General features: G+C 40.8%; 2 long non-coding RNA genes across 27 annotated transcripts in view; one reads left to right on the top strand and one right to left on the bottom strand.

The window, feature by feature from the left end:
* The window catches only part of LOC107034533 (uncharacterized), a 125,521-nt gene that overhangs the window by 49,318 nt on the left and 49,304 nt on the right, over positions 1 to 26,899 (top strand). For 12 of the 26 annotated variants that reach the window (XR_012059551.1, XR_012059550.1, XR_012059552.1 and 9 more), the window contains one exon: positions 12,568 to 12,656. The exons of 8 other annotated variants lie outside the window; for them this stretch is intronic. This is a non-coding gene — a long non-coding RNA (uncharacterized lncRNA). Of the gene's footprint in view, positions 1 to 7,932; positions 8,009 to 12,567; positions 12,657 to 26,899 lie in introns of all 26 variants that reach the window. 6 more of the 26 variants (XR_012059569.1, XR_012059560.1, XR_012059559.1 and 3 more) reach the window with 2 other exon arrangements.
* On the bottom strand, positions 14,512 to 26,778 carry LOC140686083 (uncharacterized). Its single transcript, XR_012059578.1, has 3 exons — positions 24,741 to 26,778; positions 21,269 to 21,348; positions 14,512 to 14,846 (listed from the first exon to the last, which is right to left on the bottom strand). It is a non-coding gene; the product is annotated as an uncharacterized lncRNA (long non-coding RNA).

The raw sequence follows: 26,899 nt of genomic DNA, 5'->3' as shown, positions 1-26,899 counted from the left end.
TGGGTACATAATAGTAAATCACACAAGTGATTAAAAAAAACAATATTTAAGAGTTAAAGTTATCTTTTTTTCTTTTTGGTGAGAACATTTAAGTTCTACTCTCTCAGTAAATTTCAGTTGTACAATACAGTGTTGTCAACTCCAGTCACCATGTTTTAAATTAGATCTTCAGAACTTACTCATCATATAGCTGAAAGTTTGTACCCTTTTACCACCCGCTCCCCATTTCCTCACCCACCTCAGCCCTTGGCAACCACTTTTCTACTCTCTTTTCTGAGTTTGACTTTTTTTCCTCTAAGATTCCACATATAAGTGACACCGTGCAGTATTTGTCTTTCTCTGTCTTGCTTATTTCACGTAGCATAATGCCCTCAAGGTCTATCCATGTTGTTGCAAATGGCAGGACTTATCTGTATTCTTATATTCTCTTTATTTGTTCATTCGTTGGTGGACCCTTAGATTGTTTCCATATCTTGGCTGTTGTGAATATAGTGCAGTGAACATAGTGGTGCATCTGCAGATATCCCTGGATGTAAACCCAGAAGTGGAATGGCTGGACTATAGGGTAGTTCTACTTTAAGTTTTTTGAGGAACCTCCATGTTGTTTTACATAATAACTGTACTAATTTACATTCCCACCAAAGTGCACCAGTGTTCCCTTTTCTCCGCATCCTCGCCAGCACTTGTTATCCTGTCTTTTTGATAATAGCCATTCTAATAGGAGTGAGGTGATATTTCACTGTATTTTTGATTTGCGTAAGAACAATGGTTTATATGTATTGATAAATTACTCTTAATCTCTGTTTTATGCTTCTAGAGGGACTAAGTTTATCCTGTTTAAAGGTCATATTTTATAAGGCTATTAAAATACTTTGTACAAACACAAAACCTTGAATATTTAGAACAGGAATGAAACATTTATACATTTGGAGATATAATTTGGGGACATGAATTAAATGAATTTAGGTGGATAGATGATTTTGAAGTTTGTTTTTCCTCCTAATTCTAATATTCTAAGACTAGATAGTGCATTTAAATTTCTCAGGCACTGCCTGGCTTTGCATCTTCTTCCTTAGAAACTTAGAATAGATACCACAGTACTTTGCACCCGACCTGGTGAATGAGGGAATCTCTCCCCCTTGTAAGGTCAGCTCAACACCTACCATGTGACAGGCTCTGCTCCGTCCATCCTAACGCTGTTCCCTCCTAGAATCCCCAGTGGATTCCACCTGCAGAAGCTTCCACAAAAGCCAGTTCTTCTCTACATGTTTCCATACTCACAGCACAAGCAGAGCAATTCCACATACAGGAAGGAGGGTGTGCAGGGCTTTCGGACCACACCCGGCCTCCATAATTGGACTGGGAACCACTGCAGGTGTGCTGACCTCCAGACTCACGGTGACCTATGGGTGTGATCTCACCAGTGGCGATCTGATGCATGGAATTTGTTTGTTTGCTCCACCTCCTTCAAACTCCCTGGCCAAAAAATTCATACCTCCCCTGAAACACTGAAATTGTCTCCTTCATCAAGTTAAATCCAAGAGATTGGAAAAGTCCCAGAAAATGCCTGATTAATTCTCATCCTAATCCTTGAATTGAATTGAAGTTTGTATATGAGTAAAGCCAGCAAGCAAACAATAAAACAAAAAAGAAAAAACCTAAAAAAAAAAAGGCATGTCCCAAATCCCTGCACAGTCTCTCTAAAGAATTTGGAATTTACTTGTTTTGGTGGCTCATTTATGTTGCTGTTTTTTCTGAAACCAAAGGCTTTTTTACTTTTGAGTTTGAATTTTTCTTAAACATCTTTCTTCTAAAATAAGGTAATATTATATTATTTGTCTCTTATAAACAGTATACTTTTCAATAATACTTTGTATTAGAATTTGCTTCAGTTATATTATGAAAGTAAAAATTATAAGACAGTTAAATGTATTTCATGCACTTTATGGTACATGTGTGGATAGTTCTTATATATTTTTTTATCCATTCTTTTATACATCAGTCAACACTGGCTGAAAATTCACCACCAATGACTGAAACATGAAACAAGCAGACTTTGTTCTTTATTACAGAACTGTAAATTACCCTATGAATAGACGTCACAGATAAAATCTACAGTGAGGAACTTTTTATAAACACATGAACTGTATTCTTTTTATATATGTGTATTCACAAAAGTAATTTTTTTTTGTTACTTAATAGGGGAGAAGGTGGTTTGATTGAAGTCATTGAAACAGCATACTGTTTAAATTACACAAGTTTTGCAGTGAGTTAGTTTCAGCTAAGAGTTTCATCCACTAACACGTGATCAAGGCAGGTAGAAGTGTTTTCTTAATCGAGTTAGTTTTATAATTAGAAAATATAAAGAGCAGTTATTACACATGATAATTTTGTTCTCTTCTTGAATACAACTTATGGCTGGACCCAGTTATGTTTAAGTGAAAGAGTTAAAATCTCTTTAAAATGATTAAAATAATTTTTTGGAAAAATAACGTGTAAGAGTTACTCCACCAATTTTGGCTAGTATTTGTAAGCTTTTGGGACTTCAAATTTAAACTAAATATGATACAGTAGGGGTATTAAGATGGGGTTCAGTCATCCAGTTTGCTCATTTGTTGGAGTACAAAAGCTCCTATTGTGAAGGTTTCCACATATTTATGTAAGTGCAGGAGAATTTGCTGTCTCCTCTATCACATTGAGTTCTATGCACTGGTAGATTATTATATCTTATAATGTGATCACAGGAAACTGGACTGTTATTTCACAGCAAGTAATTTTTCTGAATTATCCCTAAGAACTAGGTACAGATCCTATTGACTCTTGTTCATACACAAGCCCCTGATATTCCAGTCTGTTGGAAGACTACATCTGTAAAAAAGTATATTTTAGATCTCAACTTCCTTATAATTAATAGGAAGTGCATTTTGTCCTCTGAGACAGCCTTTGCTGAGGGTGTTAATGATTAATGTTGAGTATGTTAAGTATGGCCAGTAATTTGGAGAGTGATCATCAGTACTGTAGTTTTCAGAGAACTTTCAACTCCCCCCCCCATCATGGACAAGCTATTGCAGCCCGGATGTGATAGATATAGAACCTGCAATCTCTGGAGGTGTAGGGGGTTTGTACGCCCCAGACACCTCAGTTAGGATGCGTTGCTTTCGTTGGTGGAGAAGGATGGCATCTAGGAACTGTGGGTGTCTGTAGGGATCGTGGTTCTAGATACCACACAAGGTGAAGTGAAGTCAGAAAAAGCCATGGGCTCTGTACTTTAAAACCTGATGTACTTACTGAATTAGTTACAAGTGAAATGATGTCTTCAATTTGCTTCCAAATAGTTCTGGGGGTCGGGGTAGGTGAAGTGGGGGTGGGAATATAGATGAAAGAAGTTTGGACGTGAGTTATTTGTTGAAGCCGGGACAGAGGTATGTGGGGATTTATTATATTGTTGTAACTACTCTAGTATTTGTAGAATTGAATAGAAAATTTCCATAATGAAACATTTTGAGGTACTGATGTAGGCAACTTACAGTATTGTATTTTACACAGTTCATCCGACACACTCAGGTTTTGATTTGTCCTTATTTGGTGATTTTGCTCTGCTGTGCTTTAGTGAGTTGGCAGATTTGCTGTCTCACAGCGGCTCAAACCTATTAGGCCCTTGATATGACTTGCTGTGTGAATGATGAACGAGTGAATGAGTAAAAGCACTTTGTCCGTCTTTGAGGAGAGAGGAAGCATTTGCCAGTTTGGGGAGATTCTTCCGTCCCATTGACTGCTGTTTCTGCTAGTCATGTTAAGAAAGCAAAAGAGTTGCAACCTAGGAATTCATGTCATGGAATATGGTAGACTGGATACCCCTAATGCCCCTCTCCCAGATATTTCCAATGGGAACAACTAGAGGGCATTATACTATTTCCCCCTTCCCTTCCTTCCTCCCTCCCCCTCCCTCCCTTTATCCGTCTGTCTGTCTATCTAGCTAGCTAGCTATCTTTTCAAATCTATTGCAGATCTATTATGAAAGGAAAGATTTCTCAGAGATCAAAAAGGAAATGAAAACAGGAATCTTAGGAGAGAGGTAGGTGAGAAAGTTGTCTTGAACCCTGTGGGTTTCTCCTCAATCATGGAGATACTGAGTTTCCTTTAGGATGTCTGTATGGGTGCAGGAGAGACAGAGTCCAGGGCCTGCCTAAAGTGGGAATACTAACATGGAACATCCATGTAAACCTAGCACCTCGAAGAACTGTGCCTTCAGAGTAAGGGTACTTGTAAATCAAGACACCATGCAGAAAGGTACCGTAAGGAAAATCTTCTGTCTCAACTTTGGTGCTTGTTGAAGAGGAAAAGGAAATCTTCCCTGAGAATTTATAATCAGAAGTGACCTGACACAGTTTGTTGTCTGTATTTACATGTGTCTGTGTGTAATTTGGAAACTTAAGTAGAGAATTTAATTTAAAGTGGTCTTTGTGGACTGAGTGATGCCCTCAGCCAAGTGGCAGCAGGAAGCTGGAATCCTCCCTAAAATAAGGCAACTACAACCTAGGCCCAGAGAATCTCTGCAGGTGGAGCTGTGTGATGTACGAGCACACCCACAAACAGTGGGATTGAAGCCACAAAGACTTTAACTGTGGAATTGTTGGAAGGAGAATATAATCTACTCATATTAAAGTGTTTTAGTAAATAAATGATAAACTTGAAAACTGGAGCACGTACTAAGCAATTCTAAAACTTACAGGAGTATTTGAAAAATAACCAGAAGAAGTGAATAACATAATTAAAATTAAAAGTTCAGTGGATGCGTCCTACAGTGGATTAAAGGGAGAATTATTGAATAAAAAGACAGCTCTGAAGACATTATTTAGAATGCAGCTAAGTGACAAATGAGGAGTCAAGAGGTATGAAGGCTGGAGGAAGGAGGTCTAAATATGTCTAATCTGAGTTCCAGGTGGAGACAAGGGAGAATGGGAAAAGGAGACATTCAATGAGATAAGAGGTGAAAATTTCCAGAACTGTTTAGAGAAACACATTCTTGGATTAAGAGAACCTAATGCATTCCAGGAAAAGTGAATAAAAATAAAGCACATCAATACACATCAGAGCAGAAAAATCAAATAAAAAAGAGAACATCTTACAAGCAGGAAGCGAGAAAAGAATGACTGTCGACAGAGGAGTAATTAGACTGTGGCTGATTCCTCAAAAGGAGCAGTGGGCCCTGGGAATGGAGCTTCTTCAACGGACCAAGAGAAAACAACTGCCTTTTGGAATTTTCCTTCTCAGTGACATTATCTTTGAAGAATGAGAGTGAAATAAAGACATTTTCAGGATAACAAAAACTGAGTTTGCCCGACTCACTAAAAACAATGTGAAAGAATGCATTGTAAGCTGAAAGAAGACAGTCCCAGACAGAATACCTGAGATGAGAAAAGGATGATGAACAAATAAAGTGCTGAACTGTGACCAAATTTAAGTGGATATTGGCTATAGAATAATCTCAGCAAAGTTACATATAAAATACACAAGTATGTTCCAGATTCATTAAAGGTGTAAATATGAAAGGTAAAAACTATACAGTGTTTAAAGGAAAATACAGGATAATATTTCTAGGAATTAGGGTAAAGGAGTATTTCTTAAGCAAGACACAAAAAGTGCAAACTATGAAGTACAAAATTGACATTAATTTAACAATTTTTGATTCATTAAAGGACATTGTAATTATAGTGGAAAAAGCCTCAAACAAGGAGCAGATATTTATAATACATGTAACTGATAAGGAATTGGTTTCCAGAATATGAAAATAATGCCTACAAATCAGTAAGAAAAAGAAAAACAATCCACTGAGAAAACAAACATGAATAGACTTACACAGAGTAGGAAATCTGAATGTCCCATATCACACCTACCAACAGGAAAACATTAAAAAGTTGGACAGTGTCAATTGTTGTTGTAGGAAATTCTTGTCCACTGATAGTGGCTGTGTAAATAGGTACAATTACGTTGGAAAACAGTTTGTCAGTCTCTCCAAAAGGTGACCATGCACATACCCATCACCTAGTAATTTCATTGCTTACAAGAAATGCTTACACATCTTTATCTGAAGACACGTACAAGAATATTCACAGAAGCATTGTCCATAATGCTAAAACACACATACACACTTGAAACGACCCAAATACTCATCAGCAGTAGCATGAATAAGTATGTTGATGTGTATTCAAATAATGGAATCCTATCAGCAGTTTAAAATGGGTAAACTAGATTCTGGACATGGATGAATCTTAAAAGGCATGATGTCTAGTGAGAGAAATAAGATACAGAATAATGTGTTCAGGCAGTTCAATTGATGTAAAGTACAAACACAGGCAAAACTAAGTAACATGTGATGAAGAGATGTACATATAGATAGAGTGGTCCATTGCATGTGACAGGCACAGAGTCCTCCTGGGGCTGCATGCATAGTCCTTTCGCAGGTCCTCTCAGAATTTGACAGGTATTTGGACTATTTCCATATTTGAGGCTTCTGATGTATTAAACAAATGAAAACAAATCCAAACCAAAATGATCATGTTTAAGGTGTTTTTATTGCCTGCATATTACCATTTTCAACACATAAAAATACAACATATATGTATCAATTACATATTTATAAAAAAATACTAACTCTTTTTAGTGTACTATCGTACACTAGGCTGTGTGGTCCTGTGCTGGGGCACAGTTTTGACTGGTGAGATGAACATCTTCTGTCAGTCCTGAAAGTGATCGCTGAAACCAATTATCACCACGTTTGAATTTAAGCTCCAGAGTCTCTGGGTGGGAAGCCCCAGGCTGAATGACCCTCCGCACTCCTGCAGTTGGCCTCACATCTGGATTATTTCACCAAAGTCTGAGGTTACTCCAAGCACAAGTGGGTACTTATTTTATATCAGCCTAAGAGAGATTCCCAACAAAATTCTTCCCAAAACAGAGGAATAATTTGTCCCTAAGACAAATTCCAGCTCTGTCCTTAGGCTCACAGTTAAGAAATTATTCACAATTTAAAAATAACAGCTTAACTCCTGCTTCTAGCCATCAATGTTTTGTAAAGGTTGAAGCCCGGTCTCAAAACCCCCGCCTACAAATACAAGTCTGATGATTTCACTTCCCTGAAAAATTCTTTGCAGTTCTGTGGTCAAGTCCAAACCACAGCTTTCCAAGACCTCGCTTACCCCTGCCTACCCTTCCAGAGCCCCCTTCTCACCCCTCCGCGCCTCAGACTCCACACTTAAGTAACACACGCTCTGATGTTCCTCCCTTCCATGACTTTGCAGACGCAGCCCCCTTCTCTTCTGGTGTCATTTCTTCCAGGAATCCATCCCTGAGCTCCCGAATTCCTTTCTTTCCAGGTTGCCCAGCTGTCTTTGCCTGGAACGGAGAGGTTCTCTGGGATGTGAGACTTCCACTGTTAAACAGGAGAATCCCAGGCAGAGCAGGACAGCTGGTCACCCTGTTTATTGCACCTGTTCCCTTCTCTCTCTTAGGTGTGGCATGTGCACACTCCTTGGCCCTGATTCCTTTGTTGAATGAATGGGTGTGGGGTATGCGGAATAGGATGAGATAATGAATCCAAGGTTCTGACTTGGGTGACTGGATAGTGATGGTGGTGCCCTTTAGCAAAAGGGACACCTGGGCAGGGCTGGGAGAAGGTCTGGGGGGAGGTTGTTGCAAAGGGGCACACGGCACGATCATTTGCAGACATGCTGAGTTTGGGGTGCCTGTCTTATTTGGTCTAAGCAGAAAGGGCCTCTGGGAAGATGACTACTGGATATTCTGATCTGGAGAGAACTGGGCTGGAGGTGTATAATAAGGTAGACAGGAAAGATTTCCTCCCACCTCCCTGGTTCTCACACTATCCCTCGCATATGAATTACCATCCTGATTCTAGTTCATTTGGTCTTTCAGAACATGAGTCAAACCTCCGCAATGACAGACCACAGGGGACTGGGAGTGCCGCCGTGCACAGACCTGCTGCCTAGAGGCGTGTTCTCTTTCTCTAGACTGACTCAGCGGCGTTACCACACCAACGAGCATTTCATTCATTGAGATAACTGAAAGATGTAGTATTTGTGTTTTTTGCACACAACTGCACACAAACTGGGTGCGATTTGTGAAGGATCCAGGAAAGCTTGCCTAGATTTAGAACCTTTGTGTTCTAAAACACTAGATTTAGCTAAATAAATGGTAATAACCAATTAACATTGACCTTCTGGGGCTATATTTTAAGGGAAAAATTGATCTGTGGTTCAGTTTTAAGGTGTACCTTTATGTTATTTAAACAACCTAAACTTAGTATTTTTGAAAACAAGTAAGCACCATGTGTGGTTTTTTTTTTCATGTTTTTTTTTTTTTTTTAATACAAAGAACTGTAAGCTCTCACCTCTGGAAGAGACTTTGAAAATCACGTTGGCCATCCTTCTCATTTTACAAACAAGAAAGCTAAGGTGTTCATAGATTAGATGACTTGCCTATAGCAACAATACAAATATATAAAGTTAAGACTAATCAGCGTGGTGTTTGCTCTCTAAATTAATTTTCAGTAAGTTTGCCTGACCCAGGAAGGCTGTCTTGCAGACACCACCCTGATGTATAAACAGAACTCTCACCAGTTAAATTACTGCTTAAAAGGCTAGTAGAAGGTATATGCCCCATACATCCTAGCTTCCATCCTTGGGCTAAAGAGCTGTTCTTTCCCTCTCTTCCTCCATTTGTTCCTCATAGCAGAACATTGAAATAGGTGCTCTGAGATGTGGCAGTGATGTCTGGCCTCGAGGCCCAGTGTGTATGGATCCATCAAACTAGATGAAGGACTGTATTATTAATCAGGTTTTATTTATTTATTTTTTATTTTGGGGGGAAGTAAGTAGGCTTATTTATTGATTGATTCTTAGAGGAGGTACTAGGGGTTGAACTCAGGACCTCATGCATGCTAAGCATGCACTCTACCGTTTGAGCTACTCCCTCCCCCTATTAATCAGTGTTTTAGAACACAAAGGTAGATGTGTTCACATTTCAGCTTGGTAGGGTGTTATGTCATTACTTTTTAACGTGCATGCATTTAAACTAGAAAAAAACTGCACAAGGCAGAATACTGATTAAAAGAGAAGCTATGGATGCTTATATTGAACATTCGTTGCAGGATTTGGAATAGAACTTGAAATCAGGAAGGAGAGAGAGAGACAGAGAGAGAACAAGCCTTTCCTAATGTCTAATTTTCGAAGAGGTGGGTGGTTATAAGCAGATTTTAGGAAAACTGCCTATAAAGGTCAACATTTTCCAAACCAGGCAGTTGGCAAAGCGTGAAGTGATGGTTTGATAGTTGACTGTTAAAAGTTGAAACATAAGCAGGTACATGAATCAAATGATTTATTCTTCAACCAGTATTTGTTGAATGCTTACGAGATCAGACACTGCTCTCAAGGAGCTTGTGGTCTAGCAGAGGAAATACTGACATGGATTTTGATTTTAATTTTAATTTTAATTTTAATGTTGGTGGATAAGAAGGATGAGGGCATGTGGGATGTGAGAGAGAACACTGAGACCCAAGGGCCCCCTGAGGGTAAAGAATTGGATGAGTTCAGTCAGTCTGCCGGCTCTGGGGTCCAGGTTGTGGATGAATGGTAGAGTTGGGATGTCAGCATGTGGTAAGGTAGCAACATCTTTAGATGATCCTCTTGGGCGTCAGAGGGTCTGGAGGAAACAACTCCACTGTGAGGGGCTCCCTTTAACCTAATTTAGAAAAGTGAAGGCAGAGAACCACCATCATTGCAACAAGATTCAAGTGACAATAACCATTGCAGGTAGTATAGCTTTTTGCAGTTTTGTGTTTTGTTCCTGTGATATGTTTTCTGCCCTTATAATCAGGGGCTTTGCACCTTTCTGGGGACTTACCGAGTGTCAATGGAGACTTGGTGTATCAAATTTTTTTTTTTACAAGAATGAGTTGCTGCTTTTTGACTCTCACAACACAGCTAATATTTTTTGATACCTCATGTTCCACAATGGCCTCCTTGTTTGGTGTTTTCTGCTTTTTAAAAAAAAAATTTTTTTTTTTATTTTTAGCAATGAAAAGGTAGGAAAAGCCTGGAGCAATTTCTTATGTGTTTGACACATATGGTGAGCAATACTTAATAATTGCTGCCCAGGGCAAAATGTAACAGGATTTTATGGCCAAGTCTTCTGTTGATAGAGTGGATGGGCTGGTAGCTACAGACACTTTTTCAAAATAAATGCGTCTCTCTGAAATGAGCTGTCAGGAGGACTACAGTTTTGGAAGCCTGGAGTAATTAAGGAGCAATGTATTGGTTCCGAGGACCTGACATTAATGTTGACACATGATATTTCTGGGCCATTTGATCTGTACCAATAATTCATTTTGTTTCCTACTGTAGGACTCATTCTGTTTATAAGTCATTTGAGGCTTTATTAAAGATTTTCCTGGTGGCTTTTTAAAAGCACAATATTTACTATAGTGTGTGTTTAATCATCATTTATGTTCATTGAACATAATAAGTATGACATTTGACCAGAGTTCAGGTCTTTAATCTCTAGCTCAGATCCTTTCTCCCTCATAGATTATACTGACATAATGCCTTACATTGTCAACATGGAAAAACTAGACAGCAAAACTGACCCTAGAAGCAGTGACCAATTAGTTGAAGAGTAAACATGGAAACCAGTTACTCTGGCTTGTCACACATGTTAAAACCATGATCCTTAATCTGTTTTGTCACAATGATTACAATCATTTTATCTCCATCATTTTGCATCTTAGTATTCCAGGAATTTTATCCAACACTTAATGTGGAAACTTGAATGAAATATTTTTTGGTAGAACTATAAGAAATCATTTAAGGACTTTGTCCTTTTTACAGTTCTGTCAAAATGGATTTCACAAGTAGTTGGTATGCTACTTCAAAGCTTTGGTGTTTTATAATTGTACTAAGATATTTCTATACACAGGTGATAATCCCCAATGCAAAACTGTCCTCATAAAATCTTCCTTTTGGGATGAACTAGCTCTTTTGATGAATAAGAAGGAATTTGAAGGAATTAAAGTCATTAGAAAAAAAAAGACTTCAAAACTGAGATTGAAAAATCTAAAATCTGTCTTTCAAAGAGCATTCCAAGACTAGCACCTTCATTGAAAAACAACTCATTGGTAATTGATTTTGGATTATTCTTCCATTGTTTTCCTTGTAAGCATATTTGTCCAATGCTTTACTGTGATACATCTCATATAAGTAATTGAATGCAGTGTATGTGTATGCATACATATTTGTATACAATCCATACGTGCGTATATGTAGGTGTCCACAATGTTCTGGCATAAAGGAAGGGTCAGATTTTCATGTTCCTTGATTCAGAGGAAAAAAGGTTGATGACATTTTTCTATGTACATTTGAAAAATAGGCTCAGATGAAGAATTAAAGAATCGCTTTGTCTTGATGTGGATATTAAAAAGCACTGAAACCATCCAACACCACTTTTGCCTCTTGGCTGCACAGTTGATCCTGAATACGCTGCCAGTAGTATATACACCAGGGATCAAAAGCACAGATCTGGATTTGAATCCTGTCTCTACTGCTTGCTTGCCATGTGACTGTGGGCAAGGTTCTTAACCTCCGTGAGCCTCCCTTTCCTCATAGGGAAAGTGGAGGGTGGTAATGATGCTCAGCACAGCATTGTTGTAAAGATGAAATGAAATGACCTTTCTGAAGTGCTTAGCACCACACGTGGTATGTAGGAAGCGCTCAGTGAGTTGTAGCTACTAGTAGCAGCAGTGATCATGGTAGAAGTGCAGTAATTGTAAACTTGGTGATGGTGACAAGGAAAGGGCCACTAACACCGTTGAGTATACACTAGGCTAGTAACATTGTGTCACTGATGTTGATTGACGTAGCCAGCAAGCTGAAGGACAGCCTCTGGATGAAAATATAATTGAGAATGCACGTGGTAACTTTTAAATCTGCACAGTGACCCAGAAGTATCCTAAGTGGGAAGAGTTATGATTTACACAGAGCATCGGCACATCAGATGTTAATAGATTGCTTAGACAATAGGCTGTGTGCTGTGCCCTGAGGATGGGGAGATGCATAAGGTAAGGGCCTGTCCTGATGTCTGTTTCGTGTGTGTGTGTGTGTGTGTGTGTGTGTGTGTGTGTGTTTGTGTGTTTGTGTGTGAATTGGGGTGGAGGGAACCAGAGAAGCAAACTTTTGAGAGGTGAACTCCACTCTCAGGTTGTTCCCTACATGGGTGATGTCCAGGCTGGCCCCAGGCTTCCACACCATCAAATGGAGAGGATGGATAAGTGAAGTTCCAACTAAGATAAGCTCCCAGAATGGTGCTGTCCAACAGTGAACCACCAATGTCATTTAAAATTTTCTAGGAGCCACATTGAAAAAAGTTAAAAAAAAAAAAAAAAGACCCAGGTGAACTTCATTTTAATAATATAGTTTATTTAAGCCAATATAGCCAAAACATATAATCAATATAAAATTGTTAATGAGATCGTTTACCTTTTTTTTCCTTATCCTTTAGACTGTCTTTGGAATGCAGTGTACACTTCACACTCACAGCATTTCTCTGTTTGGACGGATCACGTTTCAAGTGCTCCACAGGTCTGTGAGGTTAGTGGCTACCTTAGTGGATGGGACATTTCTGGAGCTCAGCTACTCAAAGCGTGACCCTCAGTGTGGTGGTGTAGGGATCCCCTGGGTCCCCTCCCCGCCTCCCGAATCAGGATCTGCATTTTAGCAAGCTCCTTGGTGAATCACTGAAGTCTAAGTTGGGCTGCTTGATGACTTGAAAATCTCGTCGTTTGAGGTTACGGAACTTCTCCTCGGACCGTATTTGCTGTACATTTCCTTATCATAGACTAACTAAAGCATCTTATCATAATCAGACCAAAGGTAGAGTCCAGTTTAGCCTTTACTGGAATCAGTGGCATCTAGTTAGATTTCTCTTAAACAGAAGGTTGAGATATTTTAGGAAGAGCTGATGGAAAAGCAGACCAAAGATGACACAAAGAGACTTTTTTATGCAATGATGTAATGAACGACACCAGTGTTCTCAGCAGAGCTCTCCTTTTCTGACACGTTTTGAGAGGGAGAAAGAAGGGAACAGAGTGAGGGGGTCTGGTTAATTTCTTAATTCATGGGTTTTTCATCATGTCAGAGTCCCTCCCCCAAGGTTGGCTTCATGGGCAGATGACCTTAGAAGGGCCTGGCGCTTGGTTTAATGCTCTGCGGTCCCAGTGTCGAAATTCTTAATAATTTTGAACGAGGGTCCCTCATTTTCATTTTGTACTGGGCCCTGCAAATGATGCAGCTGGTCCTACCTCTCCCTGGTCCTGTACTCACTACACCTGAAGCTGTGAGAAAGTAAGTGGATGAGGTAGGTTTTTGGAGTGGATGAGGTAGGTTTTGGGAGGAGCTGATGTTCTCTTTCACTTCCCCCTCCCCACCATCTCTTTATAATCGAATACATAAAAAAGAGATAACCCAGGCCTCCGGGGCAGCTGGGCTCAATAATGCTTGAGGTAATGGTGTTCTAAAGCCGGATGTCAAGGGAGGCTAAATGCTGTAAATATGTAACAAAACACCATTCACCGTGGGACAAAGAGGAAGTTTCTAAATCAACGTATATAAGCAGCCCCACCCTCCCGGCCATCTCCACCAGGTTTACTGTAATCACCGCTGTTTGCACAGAGCTCAGGTACACCTGGCAGCGCCAGTGAGTCAGCTGGGCCCAGTCATGTTGACAGTTTTATGTGGGTATAAGTTAAATGTTAACTTCCATTTTGTCAAAAATTTTAACAAAATATGAACATATATTGGTAGTTATAGTGCTCAGACCCGAAATCAAATGCTTGGAACCAACTCAAAGTTTGGAGACCTGAGGCACTGAATTTTCTACCAGCCCCCTTGGTGCAGTTTGTGATGCACCAGCAACTTCGGCTTCGCCTGGGAGCCGGTTAGAGCTGCACGGCGGGCCCACTGAATAAGAATCTGCCATTTCTAAAGATCCTCAGGGGATTTGTGTGCATATTAAAGGTTGAGAAGGCATGTGCTCGTGTATTCAACAGCTGGTTGGCTCGGTTGGTGCGCGGGGCGGGAATAGCTAACCATTCACAGGTGCACGAACTTAATGCCTGAGCCCTCCTGGAGACTGATGGGGAAGCAGGGTGGTCCCCATATGGGCAGCGTCAGCATCACCTGGGAGCTTGGCACAAATACAAATTCTCAGGCCCCACTGATTCTCGGAATCGGAGACCCTGTGGGTGGGAGCCCAACAATGTGTGTCCTAAATCCTTGAGGCGATTCTTTGAGAACCACTGTTAGAAGGGAACAGAAGTAGGAAAGATGACTACTGGTTGTACATTTTAGTTCTGAATGCTTTATTTTGTCAAGCGGAGCCCAATGTTGAATCATAAGGCAACAGTTCTAACTTTGAACGAAACTGTGATGTTCTGACAGATTTAACTCAGTTAGTAGAAATTTATTTTTGAGGGAGATTTGAACAAGGGAAGGGGATAGAAAGAAACAAAATGGTTGGAAAAATAAAGTGAATGAAATGACTGGGGATTAGTCAGCTCAGGGGAGTGAAGAGTGAGAGGAAATGCCTTTGATCCTTACTTTTTTTCTGTAAATAGTGAGAGCCTCTGGTCATAAAGGCTCTCCTGGGACGGGAAGAAGGTGTTTCTTGACTCAAAGTGGCAAGCAGGGCTGTGTGTCCATTCAGAACTTCTTGAGACTCTGTTACAAGCAGGTCTGATGCTGTGATAGAGGCTTGGAGGTGCTCGGGTCACTCCATGAGGCCTGATTAATAAAGCAGTAATTACAAATCAGTGCAAGTGTTAATGAAAAGTTTAGGAATATAGAGGAGGGATTCCCAAGTGAAAATTGATAAAGGGAAGTCACTGGATATTCCCTGGAGGTGGTCACATGCCAGTGCAGCGCTCAATCAGCCAGGCAACCAGAAGGGACATGGGAGATGGCCAGTGCATCCTGAGAATGCAGTGATGAATGACTTGTGGACGAGTGACATACTATCTGAGAATTAACTCTTATTCCACAAATATTTATCAGTGCCTACTATGCATGTGGCAGTGTCCCAGGCCATGGGGAAGACGGACACAAATTTCTGTTTATGGAGCTTCATTCTAGCTAGAATTGAACCTGGAAAAGATTGTAACAGACAAGATGGATATAAGTAAATTATAAGATAATGTGATATAATTATAGTAGAAGTGTGGAGAAGTGGAAATGGGGCTGTGGCGTGGCCTCGGAATCCTATATCATCTTCCACGACAGGAGATTAAGCCTTTAATGTCTTAAATTGAGTAATCAAGGAAGAGCAATGTAAGCATGTTCTTTAGAAAGATTTTGGAGAGGAAGATTCAGGAGTGGGGAGACCAAGGATCACTATTGCTTAGTATGAGCCTGGTAGAATATTTGATGTTTCATTCATTCATTCATTCATTCATTCACTCACAATATTTATAAATACTTTAATAAGTGTGTCAGGCCCTTTGTAGGCACTGGGGATACAGTAGTAAACACACACACACACACACACACTAAAATTTCCGCTCTCATGGAATCCAAATTCGGAGGAGGGGTCCAGCAGTGGAGAGAGCAGGCCAGAGGATGATCCAGGCAATGGAGATAAATGAAGGGGCCGGGGGTGGCAGTTGGCGCCTGGGAGGGTGCCCTTGTAGATACAGCAGTTAGGACTGGCCTTGCTGAGGGTGCTGTTTGCATGAAAAGCGGAAGTTGTGGGGGAGGGAAGAGTATCAGCCTGGGGCGAGGACCTCCCAGGTGCAAAGATCTGGAGGTGGGAGTGTGGGTGGAGCAGCGGGCGGCCCAGAACTGGTGCTGAAGGGTGGAAGGGAGAGAGGCAGGAAGGGAAGTCAGAAGAAAATGGCGGTAGTGAGCAGACGGCAAGGACTGTGGCTTTTACTTGGTGTGGCGTGGGAGGCCATTGCACTTTGTAGAGTGAGCCTCTATACCTCTAAAACAGATTTATTGGGCACACTTTATAAAAACTGATTTTAACAGAATAGACAATATAACACTTTATCAAATGTATGTGTTGTTTTATAGTCATCACTTGAGAGGGGAAAGCAGTGTCAATGGTAACACGGTTTTGAATGCAAAGAAATTAAAATAAAAACTAAAGGAGAAACTAAAAATGATTCAGAGCGAGACCCCTAACATCTCCCAAATGGAATCAGAAGCTTAGGACTCTAGTAACCCAAGCAGAGTCTGGGCAATTGGGTTTTTTTTTTCATTCATGCGTTACTACCTCCCACCCCCTGCCACTTGTCCATCCATCCTTCCAAACCACTCCTCTGATTCTAGAAATTGTTAGAATCTAGTGTCATTCAGGTTTAACAAAGAGAAAGCCTGTTCTCCCTTCGAGGATTTACAGTCTAGGCCGAGAGGCTAGCTTAGGGCTTGCGGGTAGATGGACGGGGAGGACCTGGCAAAAATGGGAAATAGGTGCGGACTGGAACAGACAACAGAGTACTGTGCCGCAGATGTCCCCCGGCAGAGCTGTATGCTCAGCACAACAGGTTGTCACTTGGTACTGAAGCAAGCTTTCACATTCCTTAGAAAACTGTCTCTCAAGCCGACTGACAGCTTTTGCCTCTATTCAACAGTCAATGAACAGTTTTCTGGTATCTAATTTAGTTTGTCGGCACGGTGATCATGAGACAAAGGGGAACAGGATGGTGATAAAGCAGCAACACCAACACCACTTCCGTTGTAAAGGAATAGGGGTCATTTGTGGATGGGTTTGTGTGATTCCATTCCTGATCAACCTTGAGCAGACTGGTAAGACAACATTTCTGAACCTTGAAGTTTGAGGGCTGGACTTTGCCAACCAATGTGTGTTGAATGAGTAAGCGTACATAGGGCAGTGACTCTGGAAGGCTCATCCGGACATACTCTGTCCTTCTCACCTGCTGTAAGTACACTTACAGCCACAAATGTGTGACACAGACAGCCACGTAAGGACACACAGCACAGTAACACTCAGTATTGTATCCCACAAAGTGAGCTATCTGAACAAGGGGCTAAAATATCCCAAACTTCAACATGGCTATGAAGGGATCTTAGGTGAGGTCTGGATACAGTGTCTAACCTCATAGAGTAAGTACACAGTTGATGGTTAATAAGTGAATAAGCGAATAAATAAGTGAGTATGAGCGGTCCAATTTATCTGTTTTAAAGAGGGAAAAATTTCTTTGTGTTTTTCTTAAAAATCCTTCCTGTTTTTTATGGTGTCTGCTATCATTAAAATGCATTTTACTATATTCCTCCCTCTCGTTAAGGGATTGATCACATGTTTCTGTAGATAAATTAACATAAAAGGATCATGTCATGTCAGCTTCTTCCTGGGAAAGAACACAGACCCTGGAATCGAGAGACATAGGATTTTAATTTCTGTGTTACTGTGACCAAGTTTCTTTATCCTTTAGGAACTAATATCACTGAACATGAAATGAATCATTCTGTCTCGAAAATCTTAAGATTCCATTTTATGACTTTACAAGTATTATATTTATTTACCTCTTGCTCCCTCTGCTGGATGATTGACTTTCTGCTTTGCTCTTATAATGACTATATTGTGTAGCTGTAGGACTTTCTTTTTTCTTTTTGTTACTTAAAAATCCCCACGCTTAAACTGAATCATCATTACACTCAAGAGAAACCCTTTGACCCAGTGGTTCCCATCCTTAAGCTGCATCTTGGAATCTCCTGGGGGCTTGATGTTACAGGCTAGGAATACAGTTCAGGCTTTTACTGTATTCAGTGTTCCTGTCCTGGAGGGTGGCGTTTGGCCACAGTGTCTTTAAATCCAAGACTTCAGAAGCCATGGTTCTTTGTGTTTTTAACCTAGGGATCTTTTCCTTAAATCATTCTGGACATTTTAAAGGATGTATCAAAGTATTGGGCCAGCTCAGGATATGGGCATCCATCCTTTGTCCTGACTTGACCCTTCAAATAAGTCTACTTGGAATTTGCCTTCAAGGTCCTGCCAAGTTCTGAGACTGCTGTGTGATGGAATTTGCTGCCCTAGGCTTCTACTTTCATCCTTATTTTACTTCAGAGTTTTCCTATTACTCTTGTGGTTTTTGTGACTCTTGTAGCCCACACTCCTGAAAAATGGGCCCACAAGAATGCTTACTATCTAGGCCACTGAGGTCATGAAATCCAGATTCACATTGATTATATTACAAAGTTCAGATGCATTATGGACAGGGCTACACGTTAATTAGCTTAGTATGCAGATTTTCTAAACGTTTTGCTTCCCCGATTCTCCCACTTTCAAGTCAGAAGTCCCTGTCCTCTTAGTCTGCATCTCTACAGCCCTTGAAAGCCCAGGTCTCCATAGTGTAGTCCCCGCTGCAGCCCCACAGTTAGAGTCAAGAGGGGTTTTACTTCACCTGTTAGCAAACAGAGGGGCAGGCGATGGTGAGATCATGATTTAAGATCTCTTCCTTAAAGCTTTTTATTAGGATGCTTGAATTTAAAAGAAAAAACATTTTTAAATGTTCTTTGATCATTGTTAAGGGATCAAAAGAGTCCTTTGATCATTGTTAAGGGAATTTGTGTTCAATGAGCTGTGGCGGAAGGCTGCAGTTTAATTTTTATTTTTAGTGGGGAGGGAGGCTTGTGGGAGAGACGTGAAAACCTGGTGATTCCATTTTGGTGATCGTTCTTTCCTACCGTGCCTGTTGTACAAACTACTGAGATTTAAAGTTGCTACCACGCCTTGGTCTTGAGTTGTGAAGGTCTGGTGTCCTTTTATTCCCTCTAGGGGATCCTAATCCAACCTGAGAGCCCTGATCTGGAAAAATATTGAATTCAGGCCTAAATTGCCTCTCTGGTCAGCAGGGGGCGCTCTTGCCATTCATATCTAACCAGGGCCAGTGCAACCCTTAGACGCTCCTGGGAAAACCCGTTGGTGAGTCACCATAACCACCCTTCCTCCTCTGTTCAAGTTGGCATTCTGCCAAGAACAGCATCACTTCTCGGTGAGCAACAGTTGGCCAGTCATCTCGAAAAGCGAAGTATATCCTTCATCTTATTTTTAATTTTGCCTGTAAGTGTGAATTACCAACGGGAAAAGCAGATCCTTCTCTGTCTTTTAAATTATCACACAAACCCTGAATTATCCAGGTGCTCTTCAGATTAGCCATGTTCGTGTTTGATTGTGTGCAGAGGGGTCAAAGGCCCTCTCAGCTGTAGGAAAGTTTGAATAGATGTTCCCTGTTCCCTGGCAGAGATGTTGGTACAGATGGGCCAGACTGTTCCTGCTATAATTTCAACCCATTTTCCCATGCTGAAATACCTATGGACGGGGTTTACACACTTTTTTTTTTTCTGTAAAGGCTAGATGGTAAATATTTTAAGCTTTGTAGGCCAGAGAGACTGTGCTGTAACTACCCACCTCTGCAGCTGTAGCCCAAAGTAGCAGACAACGTGTAGGCAAGTGGGTGTGGCTGTGTCCTAAAGAGACTTTATATATAAGCTGACCAACCTGCAGACATCTATAGGTATTCAAAAGCCACTTAATATGTTCCTTATATCTGTTATTTTATATTCTTTATAAACGCAAATTCTTTTATAGTTAATAAGAAAATAGTCAAATCTGAATTCTCTCTTGTTCCATTCCTATTTAGAATCAAAGCCTGGTCCCCCTTTGATTCCTGATAAGCATCATTGCCCTCTTCTTGAAAAGGCCTGGCTTTCTGTTTTCCTTGTAAGCAAAGCAGTGGCCCCCAAAACACTCCCCAACCCCTTGAAGAGCAGAGAGGATGATAAAAGTCCATGGAAGTTTTTAAGTAGATAACACAGCAGTTTAGAAACCAGTGCTGGAATTGTGAAGTTTTCATCTTTCATCCATCACGTTATTTCATCCATATTTTAAAAGAAAGATGCCACAGGATAAAATAACAGGCACCAACTGGCCTGAAATATCCCAGGAAAATCTGGTTTAAGATTTTTCTAGGAGTGGATCCAAGAGCATTTTTCGTTCTGCCTTTTGATCTGTCCAAAGATACACAGGATACTTGGATGCCTCCAAGACATAGATGCCAATATGAAAATAGTCTCTGACAAGTTGTCTTGTGAAAGGAGCCAGCACTTAGAGAAGGGATAATTGTCAGGGCAGGAACTGGAACGTTTTTTCCTACTGCCTGACCTCAAACCCACTGTTGTGCTTGTTCTGTGAATGGATTCTGTTTCTTCCAAGTGTGAGTGGGTTTGGGGGAAACCAAGGTACGCCGACTGCTGCCCACAGTTTTAGTCTCCCTTCCTCTCTCCGCTTCTGATAACAGAAGGTTACGTGTCCCTCTGCCTTCCCTTGAAGACACATTTAGCTGGGGCTGAATCCAGAGGAGATGAAATGAGAAGTGGCCAAGAGGAGAAACTCTGGAGGTGCTTCTACATTGAGACAGTTTTATATAAATGTATAAATGTCAGCGGTTACTTGGAGGCACCAAAACAAAGTGGGGGGGGGAGTGCAGGAAGCAAATATCTGTGAGCCCCAAGCCCCACCTCCTGTGGGACCCAAACAAGCACAGGGAGCCTTCCAGACATCATTTGGATCCTTTAAGCGTAGCACAGACCACATAGGTTTTCCTTCTAAAGGGCTATGGAGTAGGCGCTGAATTCTCCCCCTTGCACTCTCCTGGTGGGGCGGGGTGAGGCAGAGCTGATACCAGGCACTACTGGGAAGATCCTGGAAGAACGTATTTGTGTATCAAAGCCTTGAACTCCCTGCCCCGGACTCTTCTCTTCATTGTTCCCCCACTTCCAGCGTCTATGGGTTCCTCTCGCCAGCCTCCCAGTCTGGACCCCTGGATGGGTCTCAGGCTTGCATAGGTGCAGGCTCCCGGCCTCCTGCCAGCTGCCTGACGGCTCCGCAGGGGCCTTTCTGAAGGCTGTGCTCTTAACCCTGTGCCTGCTGGAAAATTGTCAGCAGCCCAGTGCTTGTCACTGGGGAGGGGGGATGTTTCTTCCTTCTACTTTCTGTGATGCGGAATGAGGGAACTGACTCTGGACATCTCCTGTTCGAAGGCAGCCCCAGTGCAGTCTGACACAGAGCCTGTCCTGGTCACTCTGACCTCTGGTTGGCCCAGCGGCAGTGTGGCTGGGGTGGAAGAGAGAAGACTTGAGGGCTGTCATCTCCTCCTTTGGGCTGTACTGGCCTTAGGTGCGCTTACCTGAGAGGTAGGGGCAGAGGAGGAAGACAGATGATGCCTTGTCTCCTGTAGAGAGGCCTTTTCCAGAACCTTTCAACCACCTAACATTGTAGAGGGAAGGAGAATGGACAGAGTGAGAAATGGAATCGCCGTGTCCCCACAATAAGGTCTCTTTCCAGTGGCCCGGCCCCCTGTGCATGAAGGAACCATTAAAGACGCTCGCTCCTTCCCCAGAGCTGCCTGTCCGCAGGTGCATCACCTCTCTTAACTCTTAGCCCTGTAGCCAGTGTCGTCTGTAAACTCTTGAGAAACTATTATCCTTGTGTGTGTGTTAGATCTTTCTTTGAATAACTAAAAGATAAATAATCTTGGATTTTCCATGGCTTCCCCAAACACTTAGATTAATATTTTCTTGGAAGGCCCTTTTTTTGGTCTGCCAGTTGATTATTATTTTCCGAGAACACTAATGACAACCCAGGCGTGATGTCTCCAAAGCCTCACATTAAGGCAGCTTGCACCACAAACCTGCCATTCAGGTAATGACGGCTGCCCTCTGGAAAAACAGGCTGGGGCCTCCCGGGGGAAGGCCGTGTGGAGATGCCTGGGTGGTTGCTAAGGGTGTAAGTCCATTCACAGGACTTGATTTGGTGGAACTGGCCGGAAGGGCCAAGGAGAGCTCGATGAAGCTTTTGTTGAGTGTGGGGGAAAACTTCAAGAGGGTAGAAAGAGCTTTACTGAAGAGACAAGCTTTCTTTTTGTCTCTCAGCTCAAATCAGTTTCCTTATCATGACACCAGCAAAGGTAATAATTATCATGACTACCTTCCATGATTAGGGGCGCCAGGTCTGGCAGTTGGGCAAAGGGACTGTTTTGTGCATTTTAATTTCCTTCTCTGAAGTTCTGACTTCATGAACTTCCTTGTTTTGTTTTCCTAACAGTGACCGGCTCTATGGTAGACACATGTTAGGAGTTTCATAAATATTTCTTGATTGTTTCTTCACTCCAACTCATATGTGAATTTCTTGAAAACAGGGCTAATCACATCAGTAACAGCAGTGAGACCTCCAGTCCAAGCTGGGTTAGGTTAGTGGGGAACAGGATGTCATGTTACCGAGTTATTGCTGTTTTTCCTAAAACTTCAGCCATTGTCTAGTGCTTTGAATAAAGAAATGGTCCTTGAAGAGAATTTAGGAAGCATTTTATAAGTGGATACTCATATGTAAAGAGTGGCATACTTTTTAGTGCTGAGTTAGCCAATGCAATAGACAGCGTTGGACAAGGTGTTTTGCGTCCTCTCCAATGAGTCTGATAAGTGGCGAACTTTTCATGTCTTCTGTAATGTATTGAGCCCGGGAATAATTTGGGACAAGGTGATTGATAGCCTTAGTTTCCAGACTTCGTTCTGTTTTCCACCCTTGACCAGAACCAAGAAACACCTTCTTTCAAGGCCTTACTTCGTCTTCTTGCGAGCTTCACTCTCTTTGAGAAAGACGGTGCTAATGGGATTCTAATGATGCCACTTTCCTGGTGTGTTTTTCATCCAGTTCAATTTACGTTACATCTATTGGGACAGCTTATAGATGAGACTTCTGGTCTCGGGGATGTATCAGATGTGTGATGGATTGAACATATCTATAATCTTGCTGCTCAAGGTGTGGTCCATAAATCAGCAGCCTCAGCATAATCTGGGAGCTTGTTAGAAATACAGAATCTTAGGTCCCCAACCCAGACCTACTAGAAACCCAGAATCTCCATTTGTAACAAGATCTCCATGTTATAAGTATGTACATTAAGGTTTGAGACACACTAATGTGTAAATAAAACTTCAGATTAGATGTTGACCCCAAACTACTGCTTCCTAAAGTATTGGGATTGATAAATGGAAATCTTCACTATATGTTTTTGTGATGAGACTCTGGATAAAAGTTTCCAGCTGATGACTCTTGAACATGCTTTGTCTAACTATGGGTCGTTCATCACTACCTTCTTCTCTTCTTGTTCTTTGAGTGTGTGGGGAGAGATAATTTTAATGGAAACCAGGAGTGAGTGTTAACATCTAACTGGACAGACTAAGGAGTAAGGTCCTCTGGTTTTGAAACTTGCTAAGAAGCTCTTCCCTGATGTTGACTGGCAGAATTTTAGGCCAAGGTAGTTGTAAGTTAAGAGAACACCTCTGTGCACAGAGGATTGAATGTTTTGAGGTTTGGGTAATAGGAAGGTAACCCCTGGTCATAAAAGTCTATCCCTCTATAGTTCTGGGTGTATATTTCTGACTCCTGTGTATTATTTTAGTACCATGCACATTCAGATTTCTCATCCCTGGACTCTCATCTTAGGTAAAAACTTTCAGCAAGAGTTCATCAAAACCTGTGTTTAGGTTTTACATAACTTTTTAGCAACCATTTTGACTTTGTGTGACACAGTAGAAAGAGTAAGTACATTGGGTACAAATTCTGGTACCATTTTTAGCAATATGATCACAGGTTAATTCATTCATTCTGTTTGAGCCCCAGTTTCCTCAGCTCTACAGTGAGGATAGTAATACCTTCCAGGGTTGTGATGAATGTTAAATGAGATCAAGAATGCAAAGCTTGGTCAAGAATAGTTGTTATTGTTTAAATATTTTTTAGTATATGTGTGTATGTATGTCACACACATGTGTTATGTTGTGTATGCATACTTTAGAAATTAGCATAAATTGGCTAGTAGTTTTTATTAGATGACTCATAATTTTATTGGATGGCTTCTGATTTAAATTTCAAAGAGAAGTTTTGATGAATAGGACAGTCTATGTACTGGTATGACTCACACACACACACACACAGAATTCTTTGGTAAAACTCTTAAGCATGATTAGATCATCAGGTCCTGAAGTATGTCAGAAGCACTGTCTTCTTTTCATTTTTGCATGACCTCACTGCAAATGTATTTTAGAAACCCTCTAATCCTCTTTAGAAAGATGGTGGCATGTAGATGGCATAATAAAATAAATGCTATGAGGAATGACTCACACATAGAGAATGACTTCAGGCATGTAATAAGTCGGAGGAGCAAAAATTGTTATGATAACCAACAACACACTTTGATGTGTGTGTATATATGTATATATATATATAAATCTTAGAAATATTTATTGATTAAAGGCCTTATAAGAGTATAGCATTTAAAATACAGGATTGTGAAGAAACATGCCTGGAATGAATGGACAATATTCAAGGATCTTAATGACTTAAAAATGTAAACATTATAACATTATAAGAGCTACCTGATAATTATGATCATCTTAATCTGTAAAGGCCTTATTGTTTCTTGGTGAAGGAGAGCATTTCTTACCTACCTTGAAAACAGATCACCTTTCAGTGAAACTCTTGATCTGTGTGATACTTACTGTAAGCCTAAGTATTTACAGAGAAGTTGTTAATGTCCCTGGAATGAGGAACTTAAGCAAGTCAAAAGGAATCGAAACTCAAAGATCAGAAGGAGAAGAATTTACCTGGCCATCCCAGCGTGCTTTAGTGAAGAGCAAGGGGTGCCTCCTTTCCCGATCGGATTTACACTGTTTGGTCCCCATTTGTGAAGAGGCAGAGAGGGGAGCTGTGAACATACATGAGCAATGGCTTTATGCTCTGCCATCTGTGAAGAGGGAAGACCCTGGCTTTTCTCTTGGAAGCTTTGGTGTTTCATCTGTGGTTATTGGCCCAGGACTTCTGTAGAGACCCAATTCAGTGTTAAAGAGACTAAAAGTCTGATGGAAAGTTTGGTGGGATGCTAATGGACTAGCCTTAAATCAGCTACTGCCACTGAGCAATAGACTCTTCTGTTTTATAAATACTCTAATACTCTGTTTTGCTTATCCATTTCTGCATGAATAACTACCCCAACACTTACTAGCTTAAAACAACAGCCATTTTATTTGTTCAGAATTCTGTGGGTCAGAATTTCAGATTTAGAATGCTGGGATGGCTTGTCTCTGCTCTGTGATGTCTGTGGCCTCAGCTGGGTTGGCTTGAGTGACTGGGGACCAGCTGGAATGGCTTGACCTGAATCATATGTCTGGAGCTCAGTTACGGCTGTTGGTTGGGTTCCTCAGTTTCCCTTCCTGTGGCCTGCCTATGAGGCTAGCTTAGACTTCTTCACACCATGGTAGTCTCAGGGTAAATGGACTTCCTACATGGTAGCTGGCTTTCTAGAGAGAGCATTCTAAGAGGATAAGCTCTGATGTGTAAGCATTTGTTAAACCTCTGCTTTGTTGAGCTTGCTGGTGTTCCAACGGCCAAGGCCAAAATAAATGTGGGAGAAACTACAGAAAGGCTAAGTCCTGTGGGGTATGGATTCATTGGAGCCACCAATATCCACTGCCTACTCAGAAAATAATGTCATTATTTAGTATTTATTTTCTATTGTGAAAGGTTAAATAGGTCTATATGTAACTATGGTGCAGTATTTCTTAATGTCCACAAAAGATATTTTTGGAATTGTTATTTTTCTCCCCAAAGAAATGGTATAGTGTATTATTTGACACAATGTAACACATGTAAATCTCCATGCTACATATAGTCTGTGTTAAATAATTGATTTAAGACCATCTGCAAAGAAAACAACAATATCCAACCCCTAGTGCCTATCTTAGGCTGGCTTTTTCCTTGCAGTTATTGGCATTTCTACAAATTGATTCCAGCTTAAGAGCTCATACCTTAATTATTTTGACTTTTCAATAGTTCCTGCATTTAGACTTGTTATCTTTAACTTGTTATGAGTTTTAAAAAATTATGTGATAGTTTCTTCAATTCTGATGTTTCCGTATGTCAGGTGCTATGTGTCAGTGGGAGTAAGATCTGAGTACCAGGAGGGACTGGCTAATCTTTCTAGATTTTACCTGACTCATCTCTTAAGCAAGTGGATTCAGTCAGTTGATTGCTGTGTTTTCTTTTCATTTTTTGATTCTTCAGTTTTTTAATTTAAACTTATGCATGATGCCTAATTAACTATTAGAGAAATATAAAGTGTGCATTTGGGAAATACTAAAACAATCTGATATTTCTTTAAGGAAAAATGTACTTAGGTGTTCTTGATATTAAAGCTTTTAGTCACTTGGCTTAGAGATGTTTTCCCCAGGAGCCTCTTATCTGCGTATGTTAATATTTTACTTTGTTGTGAAAAAAAATCTGAGAGGTAAAAGAAATGAAGAGGCTAAAACAACATGGCAAATTTTCATCATGGAAGCTCATTACTGGAGCCTAACGCTCCTGTAGGAAGAGATTTGATTCAGCATCTGAAAGATAGTTTGCTAAACATAGGTAGCAGTAAGTCTGCAAAATTTTGTGAAATACTTTTTCGTATTTGTCGTACTTTTAAGTTTTTATTCAGCTGTCCTTCCTGGACAAAGTTCTCTACAGTTATATAAAATGAAAGTCTGTTCACAAGCATTTGGGAGTGACATGAGGAGGCTCTTATTTTTCCATTAGCTGTCATCTATTCTTATGGGAGTATTAAAAATTAGTAATATGGGGAACATACAAATACAAAGAACTCACCTGAAGCTTCTAAAGCAGTAAGTTCTCAAACTTGGTTGTACATTGTAATTATTTGGAAATCTTTTAAATATACGGATGCTTGAGTTCCAACCTTCAAAAAACTTGATTGAATTAATAT

Source organism: Vicugna pacos, chromosome 16 (assembly GCF_048564905.1).
Source record: "Vicugna pacos chromosome 16, VicPac4, whole genome shotgun sequence".
Classification (NCBI taxonomy): Eukaryota; Metazoa; Chordata; class Mammalia; order Artiodactyla; family Camelidae; genus Vicugna; species Vicugna pacos.
This window is presented reverse-complemented; position numbering and strand designations above follow the sequence as displayed.